General features: G+C 45.0%; 1 long non-coding RNA gene across 1 annotated transcript in view; it reads right to left on the bottom strand.

Moving 5' to 3' along the window:
* Positions 1-17,419, bottom strand: part of LOC134945699 (uncharacterized) — a 471,787-nt gene that overhangs the window by 345,459 nt on the left and 108,909 nt on the right. The window lies entirely within an intron of this gene.

Genomic DNA, 17,419 nt, shown 5'->3' on the forward strand with positions numbered 1-17,419 from the left:
TAACATTCTTTTAGATATGGAAATAAAAGTTTGAAATATTTTTAATACAAAATAATCATTTCAAAAGAGTGCGCCACACACTAAGCTCTCTTAGTGGCAGGTCCACTAGTGGCCTACACTAACAATCCCCCCAAAAAAATCAATTGAATACACCCCTAAGTGCCATTTTTCTTTTTTTTTTGTCATATTAAAAAGAGGCGTTTCCTCATTTCTCGATTTTCAAATTACACTGTGGGGAGGGCAATTGAGGAGATTGAAGGAAGGTGCTAGCCACAGCCCATAATGCAGGACACACCCCCACCGAACCGGTCATGTCACCCATATCACTAGTCACATCCACTGTGGCGGCACACAATAGGCCCTTCAGAGATTTCAGCTCCAGGCCCATGTGGGCCTTAATCTTGCACTGGTGGAACTACATCCACCAGCAAGTGAAGGGCCAGGTGGACCTGCATGTATAAAGTGTAACTGAGCTATAAGACTTTTGGTGGAGGATGGAGTGTAATGTAACCATATCTATAAGATCATTCATCATATATCATGTGACCTGCCAAGTGTCTGAGCTGCATCATATACCATGTGACCTGCCAAGTGTCTGAGCTGCATCATATACCATGTGACCTGCCAAGTGTCTGAGCTGCATCATATACCATGTGACCTGCCAAGTGTCTGAGCTGCATCATATACCATGTGACCTGCCAAGTGTCTGAGCTGCATCATATACCATGTGACCTGCCAAGTGTCTGAGCTGCATCATATACATGTGACCTGCCAAGTGTCTGAGCTGCATCATATACCATGTGACCTGCCAAGTGTCTGAGCTGCATCATATACCATGTGACCTGCCAAGTGTCTGAGCTGGAGGGAGAGGAGACGCTGCTGTAACCATATCTATGTCCTGTAAAGCAGAGGCTGGCTGGTAAGGTGGGCACGGTGCCATCTGACCCCTGGGCCAGTATAATGTTAGTGATCCAGAGCCGCCTGGCTGCGGGAGGGAAGCAGAGGTCCTCCTGCTTCCGACTGCTCTGAGTTATAACGTATATCCCCTCTGCCTGGCTGCTGAACAGAAAATGGCTGCCCCCATGGCAGGCTATAATAAAATGGCCACTGCTGACCAATGGGGAGCCAGGTGTCCTTTCCCAGAACTCTAGGGGCTGGAGAGTGGATACAGAGCATACTTGCCTTCTTTTAAAAAGTAATTTCAGGGGTGTGTCCTGCGGGTATGGGTCATGGGGTCGACTCAACTTAGGTCAGCAGTCATTAGTTTGACCACCGAAGGTCGACATGAGCATTAGGTAGACATGTACTAGGTCTACAGGTGAAAAGGTCGACATGAGTTTTTGGACTTTTTTTTGGTGTCGTTTTCTTCATAAAGTGACGGGGAACCCAATTAGTGCACCGTGTCCCCCCACATGGCTCACTTCACTCGCCATGCTTCGGGCAAGATTACCGTTCCCAATCGTAGTCCACGTGGATGGTAAAATATGAAAAAGTCCAAAAATTTTAACAAAATCGGAAAAACGCATGTTGACCTTCTGACATGTCGATCAAGTACATGTCGACCTAATGACCATGTCAACCTTCAGTGGTTGACCTACTTACAAACATTGGGCCTCATTCCTAGTTGTTCGCTCGCTAGCTGCTTTTAGCAGCATTGCACACGCTAGGCCGCCGCCCTCTGGGAGTGTATCTTAGCTTAGCAGAAGTGCGAACGAAAGGATCACAGAATTGCTGTTAAATATTTTCCTGCAGTTTCTGAGTAGCTCCAGACCTACTCCTAGATTGCGATCAGCTCAGTCCGTTTAGTTCCTGGTTTGACGTCACAAACACGCCCTGCGTTCATCCAGCCACTCCGCCGTTTCTCCAGCCACTCCTGTGTTTTTTCCTGGCTCGCCTGCGTTTTTTAGCACACTCCCGGAAAATGCTGAGTTGCCGCCCAGAAACACCCCTTTCCTGTCAATCACTCACCGATCAGCAGAGCGACTGAAAAGTGCTGCACGAGCAACAGCAAATCTACTAAGTTTTGTGTTAAATAACTAAGCGCATGCACCCTGCGTACCATGCGCATGCGCCTTTTCCACCTAATCGCTGCATTGCTAAAAACGGCAACGAGCGAACAACTCGGAATGACCACCATAGTCTTACTTACATCATGCTGCAGCTGATTCTCCTGCAGGTTACTGATAGGGGTAGTCTCCTTGCACACCATGATGCTGCAATTCGTGGGATGCCGGGCTTGCCATATTGGCCCCGTCCCCTGGTGATGAGCGTCGGGGGGCGGGGATTGGTGGTCCGAGCAGTGGTGGCGAGAGAGGGGGGAGAGGGTACAAATTACCTGTGCCCAGGTTTGATGGAGGGGCCCAGTGAGGACCCAGTGGGGGCCCCAGGCTTCCTCCCCATTACCTGGCAGCAGCAGCTACAGCTCTTCTCCTCAGCCCAGCACACGCTGCTGACTGCTGGGCTGCAGTGTGGCCATGGTGGTGCTTAAAATACAAATTTTTTTGTATATTTTCAAAGGGTGCATGACCACGCCTCCTGCGATTAGGCCACGCCCCTGAAAAGTACCTGGGCCCAGCCAGACTCTCTACTGCCCTGCATGTGTGTAATATCTATCTATATACAGTATATACGTGTGTGTGTGTAATATCTATCTATATACAGTATATACGTGTGTGTGTGTAATATCTATCTATATACAGTATATACGTGTGTGTGTAATATCTATCTATATACAGTATATACGTGTGTGTGTAATATCTATCTATATACAGTATATACGTGTGTGTGTAATATCTATCTATATACAGTATATACGTGTGTGTGTAATATCTATCTATATACAGTATATACGTGTGTGTGTGTGTGTGTGTGTGTGTGTGTGTGTGTGTGTGTGTGTGTGTGTGTCTGTGTGTGTGTGTGTAATATCTATCTATATACAGTATATACATGTGTGTGTAATATCTATCTATATACAGTATATACAGTATATACGTGTGTGTGTGTGTGTGTGTGTGTAATATCTATCTATATACAGTATATACGTGTGTGTGTGTGTGTGTGTGTGTGTAATATCTATCTATATACAGTATATACGTGTGTGTGTGTGTGTGTGTGTGTGTGTGTGTGTGTGTGTGTGTGTGTGTGTGTGTGTAATATCTATCTATATACAGTATATACATGTGTGTGGAATATCTATCTATATACAGTATATACGTGTGTGTGTGTGTGTGTGTGTGTGTGTGTGTGTGTCTGTGTGTGTGTGTGTGTGTCTGTGTGTGTGTGTGTGTGTGTGTGTCTGTGTGTGTGTGTGTAATATATCAATCTATATACAGTATATATACGTGTGTGTGTGTGTGTGTGTGTGTGTGTGTGTGTGTGTGTGTGTGTGTAATATCTATCTATATACAGTATATACGTGTGTGTGTGTGTGTGTGTGTAATATCTATCTATATACAGTATATACATGTGTGTAATATCTATCTATATACAGTATATACGTGTGTGTGTGTGTGTGTGTGTGTGTGTGTGTGTGTGTGTGTGTGTGTGTAATATATCAATCTATATACAGTATATATACGTGTGTGTGTGTGTGTGTGTGTGTGTGTGTGTGTGTGTGTGTGTAATATCTATCTATCTATATACAGTATATATGTGTGTGTGCATGTGTGTGTGTGTGTGTGTATCGGCTGGGTTTGTGTGACTGCCATTCGGGCGACCTCCGGTCACCATCCCGACGCCGATATCCTGGCATTTAGATGGCTGGCGGGGGGAGCGAGTGCAATGAAGCCGCTTGCGAGCTCGCCACAGGTTCTATTCCCACTCTATGGGTGTCATGGACACACACGAGTGGGAATAGTCCCTGTTGCTTGGCATGCCGACCGGCGGGATATCAGGTTTCCGGATCCCGACGCCGGTATTGTGACTGGCGGTCTCCTGACTACAACTCACATAATCGCATCCATGTGTGTAAATATCTATATCTATATATGTCATGGCTGGCACTCTGTCCAAATACTGCATAATGCCCGGGTGCCCTTAGTGGGATGACAGGTAGTAGAAGCAGGAATACTGCGGCGCTCTCAGTAATAATATATTCTGGTGACAGCCACTAATGTACAAGTCATCATTTCACTTTATTCAACTTTGAACACTTTTGTCCCAACTGCTGTGAGGTAAGTCATGCTCCTGAGAGAGGGTTCTTCTCGTGTGCTAACAGGTGATACCAGGTCATGGCCACACCCCCTGCAGGGAGCCCCGGGAAGTTACTGTACCGGGGCCCAGGATTTCTCTTGTCAGCCTTTGGTCTGTCAAAGTCAGAAAAATGTCTCTATGCAAGTTGCCATATTTGCACCGCACACTGGTCCGCGCTGCGCATGCGTACGCTCTCCCGTGAAGGCGCATACCCGCGATAGCGTGCACTCGCAGGCGCGGTATGCGTATTTACGGTAGAGTTTATGTAGTCGTAGCGTGCGACTCATTCGTTACAAATGTTCACAATTAATGTAGTTTGTAGATCATGGTCACCTTGATAGATTCTGAAAGTCTGGTTAAAATAGAAGGTCCCTGTTTAAAGGAATCCCTCTTTGTATTGTACGAAGGGTCTGACAGGAATCATACAGCAGTGTTTGGTACCCATCGGAAGAGTATTTAATTAGTAATATTCCGGTGTTGGTTTGGAGCGTATTAATCGCTCGTGCGAATAGTTATGGACATAAGAAGTTTATGTCCATTTCTATTATTTACACATACTCAGGTATGCGGCGGGAAACCCAGTTTCCCACCCACCTGAGCTGTTGGAAATCGTCACAGCCCACCTGTATGAATCACCCTATGACCTTTTGTTATGATGCAGGGCCGAATTCCTTCGGCCAATGGACAATGGGATTGTAGGACCAGGAGATTGCATTGTGTGTGGGGCATAAATAGGCAGGCCGACCACATCCAGCTCTCACTCTCTCATCAACGGTTATCTGCTGATAGCCGGGAGCTGGATATCGAGGCGCAGGCGATCATACCCTTTGTGCGTAAGTTTCTCTCCGTAATCATTGTCTTTCTGTGAGCCAATTTCTCTCATCTCTCTCTCTCTCTCTCTCTCTCTCTCTCTCTGTTCTGTTCTCTCATATCTCCCCTAGACCAGGCTAGTATTGTATTGTATTAGCTAGTATTGTATTGTATTGCATTTAGGTCAGTGTAGTATTGTCTTTTTGTATTTATTGTTTAGTTCTGTGGTTAGGAAGTCTCTGTTATATTGTAGTGTATCATTTGTACTGTTATCCCCTTTTTCAAATATATTAGATATAATACAGTTAATAGGCTTTGGAACCTAAACCAGTATTTGTGTATTTTCTATAGTGTTAAGTGTTCACTTGAGCGTCGGTGACGCTCAAGCAGCTTTGTAGTTAGTCAGGTTACACAAGGTTGCACTTACACCCTGTACTCACATTAAGGTATTCCGTGTATTTCATTGGTATAAGGTTTATACATAAAGGTATAGCGCTGTGAGCGTCTGCATCGCTGGTGACCTCCTCGTGGTCTCGAGCGTACGCTACGCTACCGCGAATCATTACTCTAGTGATAACCAATAACGTGTCCTGTGATCACTGGGCCGTGAGCGAACGTGACGCTTGAGCGTCTCGCTTACTGCTGAGCGATCGTTACGCAAATAGCGTACCATTACGGTACTTCTTAAGTAAACAGCGTACAGTGTTCTTAGACTTCATAAAGGGTTGTTTATACGACAACGGAATTTAGAATTGTCAATTGGGGACTCGTCCTATCCTTCTCATATCTGCACTAGGTAGATCAGCAGACATTATCCCCCAGCAAAGGGTGGGAGGTTGTCTCCCAGTGCTGACGGGATAAGCGTCTTCTTCGCTTAGATAAAGAGTGCTGAAGGAATCCGGGAACCGGAAGTAAGAACAAAACGCTTGTGTCTTTTAAAACTGTTTTATTTCTCTTCTGTCTTGCGTATACACGCACGCATACACATATCTGCATTTTCTGTTTCATTTTCGTATATCACTATTCCTGTTTGCCAAATTTTTATAGTTGATAGAAAGTGCTAAAAGAGATTTGCTGTTATTTCATAGTAGAGGTAATAGTTAAAGTATAGAACAACACACGATCTGCCTGGGAGATAAGGCAGTCAGTGTGGATTGCGGTAGATGATCAGGGATCATTTACATTGATAAAAGTATATATTGTGTTACGGTGGATCTTTGCATTGCGTACACGTGTCGCTAACAAAGACTAGCGTACGCAATCCAAAAGGCAGACGCACGCAGCGTACATTACGCAACGTAGCGTCCGGTTACGCCCACGTAGCTCAAGTCACGAAAAGCGATAATTAGCGCAAAGGCGATAAGTAACGCACAGCGGTAGATAACGCGAAGCGGTAAATAACGCAAATCTATTTTTGGAAAAAAAAAAAAATCTAAAATTTAGTTTAACAGATCCTGCTCCTAATTGGTAACACTGTTGGACTGAAGACAATTTCTGCGCAGAAATAGATATAGAAACAAAGTGTACATGTGTTGAGTGAGTGTGGTTTTGTATACATAAGTTTATACAACTTTAAGGTGGAACCAAAAGGAAAGCCGGGTACTCGTCAAGGGACATACGTGTAAGTGACATATACGGTGGCTAGGGAGGCATCCCTGGTTAAATAATATTTGAGCATTAGAGTATAGCGGACCATAAGGTAACAAGACCAGGAGGTCATAAGGTAACAAGACCAGGAGGTCGTAAGGTAAAAGGTCCGCTATAAAAGTCCAGTGGCACAACGCCTGGGGTGTTGGTGCAGAACCCATATAGGCCATACAAGCTCTTGCTGAAGGAATCGCGGCCGGAAACATCGATTCCAGTGATCTTTCAGTACATAACAAGTAGTGCTTGTGTACTGAACGATTGGACCGCACGTAATTGTGTGCAGTAGTTAGTAATCTGACCTAATACCATTAGAGTAAAGTGGTCACAAACACTATTTGTACATTCTGACGTGATTTGTGTAATTTTTTATTTTTAAAGGGAAGTTCGCTGGTCACTCAGGAACTATCTAACAACCCCAACTTTACTGGAAAGAGTAAGTGTCCTGCGGGTAACCCTCATATGTTCCAGTAAACTGAAGGTTCCATAGGGGCCCTGTATCGAGTACGCCAGCACCACGTCGGTGTGATCAGGTCGTATTGGTCGAGGTGGGCGAGTGAGTGGGGTACTCGGTAAACCGCCACCGCCGGCCTACTGTGGAGTAATTTGGTTGTCTGAAAAGGCTTGCTGAAAACCTTGATACAGAGATCCAAGGAGGACTAAGCAACACCTGCAGACTATGGGGGCCAGTTGCTCAGGTAGGGGGCGATCAACCTTGGTTCAGGTTGATTCTGTGAACCGACCAGTTGGGTCGGCACGATATGTAATGTGTGAAAAATATGGAAGTCACACCGAATCTTTATGTGATGAATGGGAGAGAATGACTGTACAAGACAGGGACAAATTCCCAAGAATAGGTAGCTTTAGTCCAGAAGTGTTACAAAATTTAAGGAGGAGGATATGTCTCGTAAAATCAGCAAAGAGACGAATTCAACATCATGATTATTTACAGTTATGGCACCAGGAAGGTGAGATACAGAGAGGTTTGGCTCTGGCGGCAGGATCTGGGGCAGTCAGGAAGCTGATAGCCACAGCTCCTCCTCCACCATACATTGCAGGAGAGAAGTTGATTGCGGAGAGAAACGCACTGGGTTGTAAAACACAAACTCTTAGTAACCCTGTAAATGTTAATGATGTTAACCAAATAACTCATGCAAGTATTAACCCGTGCAAGATGTACCCTGTTTTGAACCTTCCTCAGGAGTGTGATCAAGAAGACGATTCAGCAACAATTTCAGCTCTCTCTCTTGCAGCCACCATAGCAGAGACCACAGTAGGCACAGCGACACCCACGAGATTAGTGAAAGCCCCTAGCGGAGGGATAGGTGAGGTCGTGTCAACGGGTAAGTACGGCACCATGCACTACACTGAAACAATTGTACCACAACAAGCAGTAGAATCTACACAGGAAGAGGCTGTTAGAATTGCTCCTGTAAGGGTAATAGCAGTTCCCAATGGAAAAACAGATGTGTCTGGAGCCACTCCCATAAGGAACATTGCCATGTACACTCCATTTTCCAGAATGGAATTAAGAACAATAGTGTCCGAATTTCCTGACCCCAGAAAGGACTTAGTTGCTAGCCAAAAATACATCAGGGATCTAGGTAACACTGTAGAACCCAACAACAAGGATTGGCAGATACTGCTAAGAGCTTGTTTACCTTCCAATGTTGACGCAACTCAATTTTTAGCTGACTGTGCATTGGATAAAGATGTACCGCTTACTGACGTGTACAACAAGGATAATGTAAAAAGGATAAATTTACAGCTAAAGGAGTATTTCCCAGCCGTTGTTAAATGGAACAAGATATTTTCCATTAAGCAAAAGGAGTCCGAAACGGCAACAGAATATTTTCACCGGGCACTATTAGAAATGGCAAAGTACACTGGTATAGAAGACATTAAGACCAACCCAAACCATCGAGAAGTAGCAGTATCTGTACTGATGGATGGTTTGAAAGAAACATTAAAAGCTAGGGTACAGACCACGCAGCCATGTTGGCGAGGTCTGTCAGTGTCCACATTGAGAGAGGCTGCTATTGATCACGACAGAAATATCACTAGGCACAGGGAGTCGCAAAGTGATAAGTTGATGTCAGTAAGTATACAGGCGCTGACCACAAGGCAGCCTGCGTATGTACCACCGAATCCTGTGGGTAAGGCAAGTGTAATAACATGTTTTTCTTGTAACAGACCGGGACACTTTGCACGAGAATGTAGAACAAAGAATGTACAAAGATCTTTTCAACCCCCTAGACAACAACACAACACACGACAATGGGAGCAGGGTCCACAGAGGCGGAGTTTTGAGCCACATACAGGGGAAACAAAAAGATATCCCCCGAACAGAGATTGGCATGCCTCTGGTAGTTCCCAGCTAACCCCCGCACAAGTAGTCGCTGCCAGCAGGATTCAGGGAGGTCAGCATACCCAATAGGGGTGTGGCCATACCTGTAATCTGCACCCAGTTAAGTTGATTGCTAGTCTTGGAAGCGAACCAGAGATTGCAATCAATGTAGCTGGTAAAACTTTAAACTTTCTTGTAGACACAGGGGCGGCCAAGTCAGTGATAAATTCGACAGTGGGCATGAGAACCACTGGTAGGACAATTCCAGCCATGGGAGTAACAGGAGTAGTCCAGCACTACCCTGTTAGCAAACCAGCCGAGATTACAATAGGGCCTTTGCATACCAAGCATTCCTTTTTGCTGGCTGCATCGGCACCAACTAATCTCCTGGGAAGAGACTTACTATGTAAAATGGGTTGCGTCATTTATTGTACTCCTGAAGGTGTATTCTTGGACATCCCTGAGAATCACGCTCAGGAAGTACGAGACATGATAGACTCCCCATCAAAATTAATGTCACATTCCATTATGACAAATAGGAATCCATCCCAAGTAGAAGAGATGACATCTCAGATACCAGAGTCACTTTGGACAAAAGATGGACAGGACACTGGATTAATGGCAAATGTAGCTCCAGTAGTTGTACAAGTAAAAGATGGTAGGATAGCTCCAAAAATCCCACAGTATCCTCTGAAGCCAGAGGTGGAGTTAGGAGTTTTTCCCGTAATAGAGCGCTTGCTACAACAGGGCATTCTAGTAAGAACGTCCAGCACAGCAAATAGTCCCATCTTCCCTGTTAAAAAGAGTGGGGGGAGGGGTTACAGGCTAGTGCAAGATCTAAGGGGGATTAACAAAATAGTTGAGAGTCAGTTCCCCGTAGTGCCTAATCCAGCTGTCATCCTAATGCAAATTCCTCCCACTGCAAAATTTTTCACTGTTTTTGACCTCTGCTCCGCATTCTTTTCGGTACCTCTGCACCCTGACAGCCAATATTTGTTTGCATTCACATACAGAGGAGTCCAATACACGTGGACTCGGTTACCCCAAGGTTTCATAGATAGTCCAAGTATATTTTCTCAGGCTTTGCATGATTGTTTACAGTCTTTCCAACCGGAGAGTGGATCAGTGTTGATACAGTACGTGGATGATCTACTACTGTGTTCTGATTCATTGGAAGCATCCCTGAAGGATACGAAACAGCTCCTGTTTCATCTTTCAGACACAGGTCACAAGGTTTCCAAAGACAAGTTGCAATTATGCCAAACTAAGGTAAAATATTTGGGACACTGTCTAACACAAGGACTGAGACACCTGACCGCTGATAGAATCCAAGCCATTAGAGACATGACACTGCCACAAACCCAGCAACAGATAAGGACGTTTCTAGGAATGTGTGGGTATTGCCGTAATTGGATCCCAGGGTTTTCCATATTGGCGCTACCTTTGCAGGAAATGGTCTCTTCAAACAAACCTGATCGGATTTCGCATACAGACGAATCTGAAACAGCATTTGAGAGACTCAAGCAATGCCTAACGCAGGCACCAGCACTAGGTATGCCAGACTATGGGAAACCCTTTGAACTATACGGAACAGAAAGTGCTGGGTGCGCAGCAGGTGTACTAACACAAAAACACGGTGATGCCAGCAGGCCAGTTGCATATTACAGCGCTCAGCTAGATACGGTAGCGCGATCCCTCCCCACATGCTTGCGTAGCGTTGCGGCGATAGCATTGCTAGTGACAAAAAGCGAAGATGTCGTGCTAGGCCACAACCTCACAATCCATACACCGCATGCGGTATCTGCCTTATTGAATTCTGCCCAAACCAGACACGTCTCATCAGCAAGGTTTACAAGATGGGAATTGGCATTAATGGCCCCAGTAAACATCACCATAAGGAGATGCAGTGCATTAAACCCTGCAACATTTCTCCCTGGTGTGCCTGGTCAGGCACAAAGGGTGGAAGGTGAGAGTGATGGGGAAGGAGGATTTAATGCAAAGGAAGATACACATGATTGTATGGAATATTTGACCCAAAATTTTACCGCAAGGCCTGACATCAGTGACAATCCACTGGAAGATGCAGAACTCACGTTCTACACGGACGGTAGTTGTCACAGACAGTCAGACTCGGGAGACTTGTGTACTGGATACGCAGTCGTAGATGACCAAGACACCATAGAAGCGGAACCGCTAGGCCCACCTCACTCAGCCCAGGTTGCTGAACTGGTCGCCCTAACCAGAGCATGTGAATTGGCTAAGGGTAAGTCAGCCAATATCTACACCGATTCCAGATACGCGTTCGGGGTAGTCCATGATTTCGGAGCCCTATGGCGGCTCAGAAATTTCATGACGGCGGCTGGTACACCGATAGCGCATGCAGCTCACATAAAAAGGCTTCTAACAGCGATACAGGAACCCGACAGAGTGGCTGTTATCAAATGTAAAGCACATACATATAGCCAAGACCCAGTATCCCTTGGTAACAGCCGAGCAGACGAAGCCGCAAAGCTTGCAGCTGCTACCCCCATACAGACAGACACCACACAACTGATGGTATTTAATACCATCAACACACAAAAGTTGTGTGAGATGCAGAATTTGTGTTCCACACAGGAGAGAGCAGTCTGGAAGGCAAAGGGATATGGCCAGGAGTCCTCAGGGCTCTGGACGGATGGACATGGTAAACCGGTGGCCCCCAGGGCATACCTTCCATGTCTGGCTGAAGCAGCTCACGGGCTGACTCATCTAGGCAAGGAGGGGATGTGCAAATTGGTAAGAGCATACTGGTGCGCCCCAGGATTCTCCTCTCATGCGAGTAAAAGAGCAATGTCATGCCTTACCTGTCTGAGAAAGAATATTGGAAAAGCAATACCTACAGAACCATCCCATATCCCACCTGCCGGCGGCCCTTTCCAGGTAATACAAATTGACTTCATTCAATTACCCCCATGTCGAAATTTGAAATATGTACTTGTTTGTATAGATGTTTTCTCGAATTGGGTCGAAGCTTTTCCAGCAGCTACAAATACCGCTATGTTTACAGCTAAGAAAATTGTGCAGGAATTTGTATGTAGATATGGTATCCCTAGAATCATTGAAAGTGATAGGGGTACCCATTTTACAGGTGATGTCTTTCAAGGAATGTGTAAGTTGATGGGAATTGATAGTAAGCTGCACACTCCGTACCGTCCACAGGCGAGCGCGAAGGTCGAAAGAGTGAACAGCACTATTAAAAATAAATTGAGTAAAGTAATGACAGAGACAGGATTGACGTGGCCAGAAGCTTTACCCATTGTTTTGTATAGCATCAGAACCACTCCCAGGTCCCCTCTTAATCTGTCTCCTTTTGAAATCTTGTTTGGTCGACAACCGCATGTCATGATTAACCCTCAGGATGATTTGAAATGTAACAATGAAGTAACTGTAAAATACTTAATTAACATGAGTAAACAGTTGAGGAATCAAAATGATAATCTGAAGTTGGTGATTCCTGATTTACCAGATAGTAATTGTCATGACATTGAACCTGGGAATTATGTAATGATACGAAATTTTCTACGCTCAGGTTGTCTTATTGATAGATGGGAAGGACCATACCAGGTCTTATTGACTAGCACCACAGCATTGAAGGTTGCTGAGAGAGAGACTTGGGTCCATTCATCCCACTGCAAAAAGGTTGCTGATCCAGAGAAGTCCCGTGATAAGGAACAGACGGTAGAGGTTGTATCACTAGAGTGTCTGTTCCAGGAGGACTGAGGCGGCACCTGAGCCTTGAAGACCGGAAGCAGTTGTCAACTCCCCTCTCCCTTTTATTGTTTTTCTCCACTTCCCAGCCCCTCTCCCTTAAAAAAAAAATTTCCTTTTCCCCCTTCTCATTCTTCTCTATTTCCTCCTCAAAGATGGACTTGCCCCAAGAGACTGTGATCCGGATTTTGATGTTAACCATGATGTTGACCAGAGCAGTCTGTTCCGGCGAGAGTACCATAGAGGTCGAGAGAGGTTCTGGAATGGGTTCCGATTATGATGATGGAGGCGTAGTTTTCCAAGATCAACCAAACCAACAAGCAAAGGCGAGTATCAGAAAACGATCCGATAGAAGAAATTGTGATGGATTGTTAGCTGAAGAAAATTGTATCTGTAGGCTCTGTGATAATCTGGTTGAAGATGGGTGCATAAAGAAATGCCAATCCAGTTTTAATATCCATATGGACCGGCATCCATTGAGCGACTATCACTCCTTAGTGGGTAACGTGTTAAACCAAACAGATTGTTGGGTATGCTCTCAAGTACCTCAGGGTCACAGCAAATCAGGGCTAGTACCATTTCCTTTAACGTTAGGGGAGGTACTTGAGCTAAGTGGTGGGAGACCGGTGGACCGGAGGTTTAACATCTCCAGCCCTCCTAGTTTGAAGCTCCACCAATACCATGTGGATAGGTCCCTCTTATGTTTCAACATCTCCAATCCCAGAAAACCGGGAAATTGGGAAGTGTCATGGAGCAACCTTACCATGACCTTTTCACACAGAGCAGATAGAATGCCTACAGATACAGAGCTCGTACGCCATATAGCCAGTAGAGGAAAATCTTTTCGGTATCGATATACCTTAGGAAATAGGATTACTAGAGTTGGAGAGGTATCACCAGGATACTGTGCACATATCGTACAAACTGATACGTGCATTAAGCAGATGGAAGAATTAGGGTCAGGAGATTTCACCTGGAAGGTTTGTAACATGGTCATGTCCTTCTCCGTCCCTTATGTTCTCCCCGATGACGCATATTTCATATGCGGGAGAAAGGCGTACAAGTGGCTTGCCCCAAACTCTGAAGGATTGTGTTATATTGGAAAAGTATTGCCTGAAGTGATGACTGTTACACATGACAAAATGAAGGACATACACCGTGGTGCCCAAGCTCCTTATACTCACACTCATTACGAGCACCGAGTTAAAAGACAACTGTCAGAAAGGTTAGAGCATCCGGCCTCTGATCTTATCCATGAATCCACCGGGATTCAGGTTCTGGTAGCGTTAGATTTCACTCGCACCGCTCGAGGTGTGATGAATTATAGATACATTTCCGCACTCGCCAATTTGTTAGATAATATCACTGAAATGTATGATGACACGTTTAGATACACTGGAAGAGAACTTCAAGCTTACAAAACAGAACTAGTTCAGCATAGGATGGTTCTTAATTATCTTACAGCAGTAACAGGCGGATATTGTGTTACATTGGCAACACAGTACGGCATAAAGTGTTGCACGTATATCACAAATAGCACCGAGGATCCGGTAGAGGTCATAGACCAAAAGATGGACGATATTCTCCAATTGAAGTGGGAATTTCGTCGAAAACACAATCTCACCCTTGCTGCTGTAGGTAATGAGCTGACTGGTTGGGTGTCATGGTTGAACCCGCGAAATTGGTTCTCCGGTTTAGGAGACTGGGCTCAAGGAGTCATAATGGATGTTGGAAAGTTTCTCCTATGTATCTTGGGTGTTGTTATATCGATTGGATTGATATTTAGATGCGGGCAGGCTTTAATGAGGTGCAAACAAAGTACAAGAGTGATGAGCTTGAGGAGCGAGGAAACTGTAATTAACCTGGATTTGATTTATGACCCAATGATAGAAACCAGAATGTGATGAAAATGCGATTATACGGTCCGTTTCTTTCACCTGTTTTTCTGCTTTTCCCCAAGATACAAAGACCCCCTTGGACGAGGAAGTTGACGAGACGCTATACAGACAACAGACAAGCACCAAAGAAGAAGATTTGACAACTTTAAATATGGACACTTGATGAACTTTGCCATGGATCCCCAGTTTCCCTAGTATTTTTAAACTCACGCTAGCCCAACATTTTTGTAAATCTGATGGCTCAGACAAAGCTATTTGCTCATGCCCAAGGAGCAATACAGCGCAAAGAAGACGACTCTCAACAGATACCGAACACAACTTCAACAACAGATGTACATTTCCCTGACATAGAATATCATTGCATTTTTCGTAAGTGTTCTTTATCTTCATCTCTACAACCCTCAGGTAACGACACACATAGACGATAGGGAATACAGGCACAGATATTAGCAACCACATACCTCCCCCATTCATGTATCATCAACTAAAATGTGCATCCCCATTTTGTTACAACCACAGCCGAAATGAGCTCGGTAGAGTTTGACAGCCCATCCACAGACCTGTACCACAGGATAAGAAGGAATTCAAATGTATACTTCGCAATACCTCGAAGCTTGATTTACCACACGTACGGCACGATGATACATGACCCTCCAAACATGGACTCATACACACATGCTTCTGCTTTCTCACTAGGTCATACCCTCTTCACACCTACTCCACTCTTCTCCCCTACCCAACCATGGAAATCAATTAACCCCTGACTTACATTTTTCTCCTTAAATATTTTAGAAGGTGGCAGTTATTATTGACTGCCAAAGGGTGGACTGTCAAAGTCAGAAAAATGTCTCTATGCAAGTTGCCATATTTGCACCGCACACTGGTCCGCGCTGCGCATGCGTACGCTCTCCCGTGAAGGCGCATACCCGCGATAGCGTGCACTCGCAGGCGCGGTATGCGTATTTACGGTAGAGTTTATGTAGTCGTAGCGTGCGACTCATTCGTTACAAATGTTCACAATTAATGTAGTTTGTAGATCATGGTCACCTTGATAGATTCTGAAAGTCTGGTTAAAATAGAAGGTCCCTGTTTAAAGGAATCCCTCTTTGTATTGTACGAAGGGTCTGACAGGAATCATACAGCAGTGTTTGGTACCCATCGGAAGAGTATTTAATTAGTAATATTCCGGTGTTGGTTTGGAGCGTATTAATCGCTCGTGCGAATAGTTATGGACATAAGAAGTTTATGTCCATTTCTATTATTTACACATACTCAGGTATGCGGCGGGAAACCCAGTTTCCCACCCACCTGAGCTGTTGGAAATCGTCACAGCCCACCTGTATGAATCACCCTATGACCTTTTGTTATGATGCAGGGCCGAATTCCTTCGGCCAATGGACAATGGGATTGTAGGACCAGGAGATTGCATTGTGTGTGGGGCATAAATAGGCAGGCCGACCACATCCAGCTCTCACTCTCTCATCAACGGTTATCTGCTGATAGCCGGGAGCTGGATATCGAGGCGCAGGCGATCATACCCTTTGTGCGTAAGTTTCTCTCCGTAATCATTGTCTTTCTGTGAGCCAATTTCTCTCATCTCTCTCTCTCTCTCTCTCTCTCTCTCTCTCTCTCTGTTCTGTTCTCTCATATCTCCCCTAGACCAGGCTAGTATTGTATTGTATTAGCTAGTATTGTATTGTATTGCATTTAGGTCAGTGTAGTATTGTCTTTTTGTATTTATTGTTTAGTTCTGTGGTTAGGAAGTCTCTGTTATATTGTAGTGTATCATTTGTACTGTTATCCCCTTTTTCAAATATATTAGATATAATACAGTTAATAGGCTTTGGAACCTAAACCAGTATTTGTGTATTTTCTATAGTGTTAAGTGTTCACTTGAGCGTCGGTGACGCTCAAGCAGCTTTGTAGTTAGTCAGGTTACACAAGGTTGCACTTACACCCTGTACTCACATTAAGGTATTCCGTGTATTTCATTGGTATAAGGTTTATACATAAAGGTATAGCGCTGTGAGCGTCTGCATCGCTGGTGACCTCCTCGTGGTCTCGAGCGTACGCTACGCTACCGCGAATCATTACTCTAGTGATAACCAATAACGTGTCCTGTGATCACTGGGCCGTGAGCGAACGTGACGCTTGAGCGTCTCGCTTACTGCTGAGCGATCGTTACGCAAATAGCGTACCATTACGGTACTTCTTAAGTAAACAGCGTACAGTGTTCTTAGACTTCATAAAGGGTTGTTTATACGACAACGGAATTTAGAATTATCAGGTCTGAGGGCCCGGCCTTGCTGCAAGGAGCTGTGAAGTACATGTGGCTGTGCGTCAGTAAGACCTCAGCACATGTAGCAGGGAACAGGAACTGCAGTGACATGCCTCAGCACTACGGGGGGCTGGACTGAACAGGGATAATCCTCTAAACTTACAAAAAGAAGCGAGGGCCAGCCACCAGGAAGCATAACGGGGGTTAGGGATGGCCATCGGTGGGCTGCTGTAATACCCTGTTCTTGTAGTAAGTTAATTTGTGCCATCAACGACATGTTATATAACTACAAAATATGTTGTTTAAAATATTTATATTTAAAAGTTGTGTTACTCTCATGGAGGGTAAGGGATTTATGAAATAATTTATCACCCTCATGGAGGGTAAATGGGACAGGCCGGGCAGTTGGTGGCCCAGAGGTTGGACGGGCTCGTGGCCTCCGGACTTGCTGATTAACCTGATTATAGGGGGAGCTCTGGTCCCCTGTAAGCCGAGACAAATCGG

This window comes from Pseudophryne corroboree, chromosome 7 (assembly GCF_028390025.1).
Source record: "Pseudophryne corroboree isolate aPseCor3 chromosome 7, aPseCor3.hap2, whole genome shotgun sequence".
Classification (NCBI taxonomy): domain Eukaryota; kingdom Metazoa; phylum Chordata; class Amphibia; order Anura; family Myobatrachidae; genus Pseudophryne; species Pseudophryne corroboree.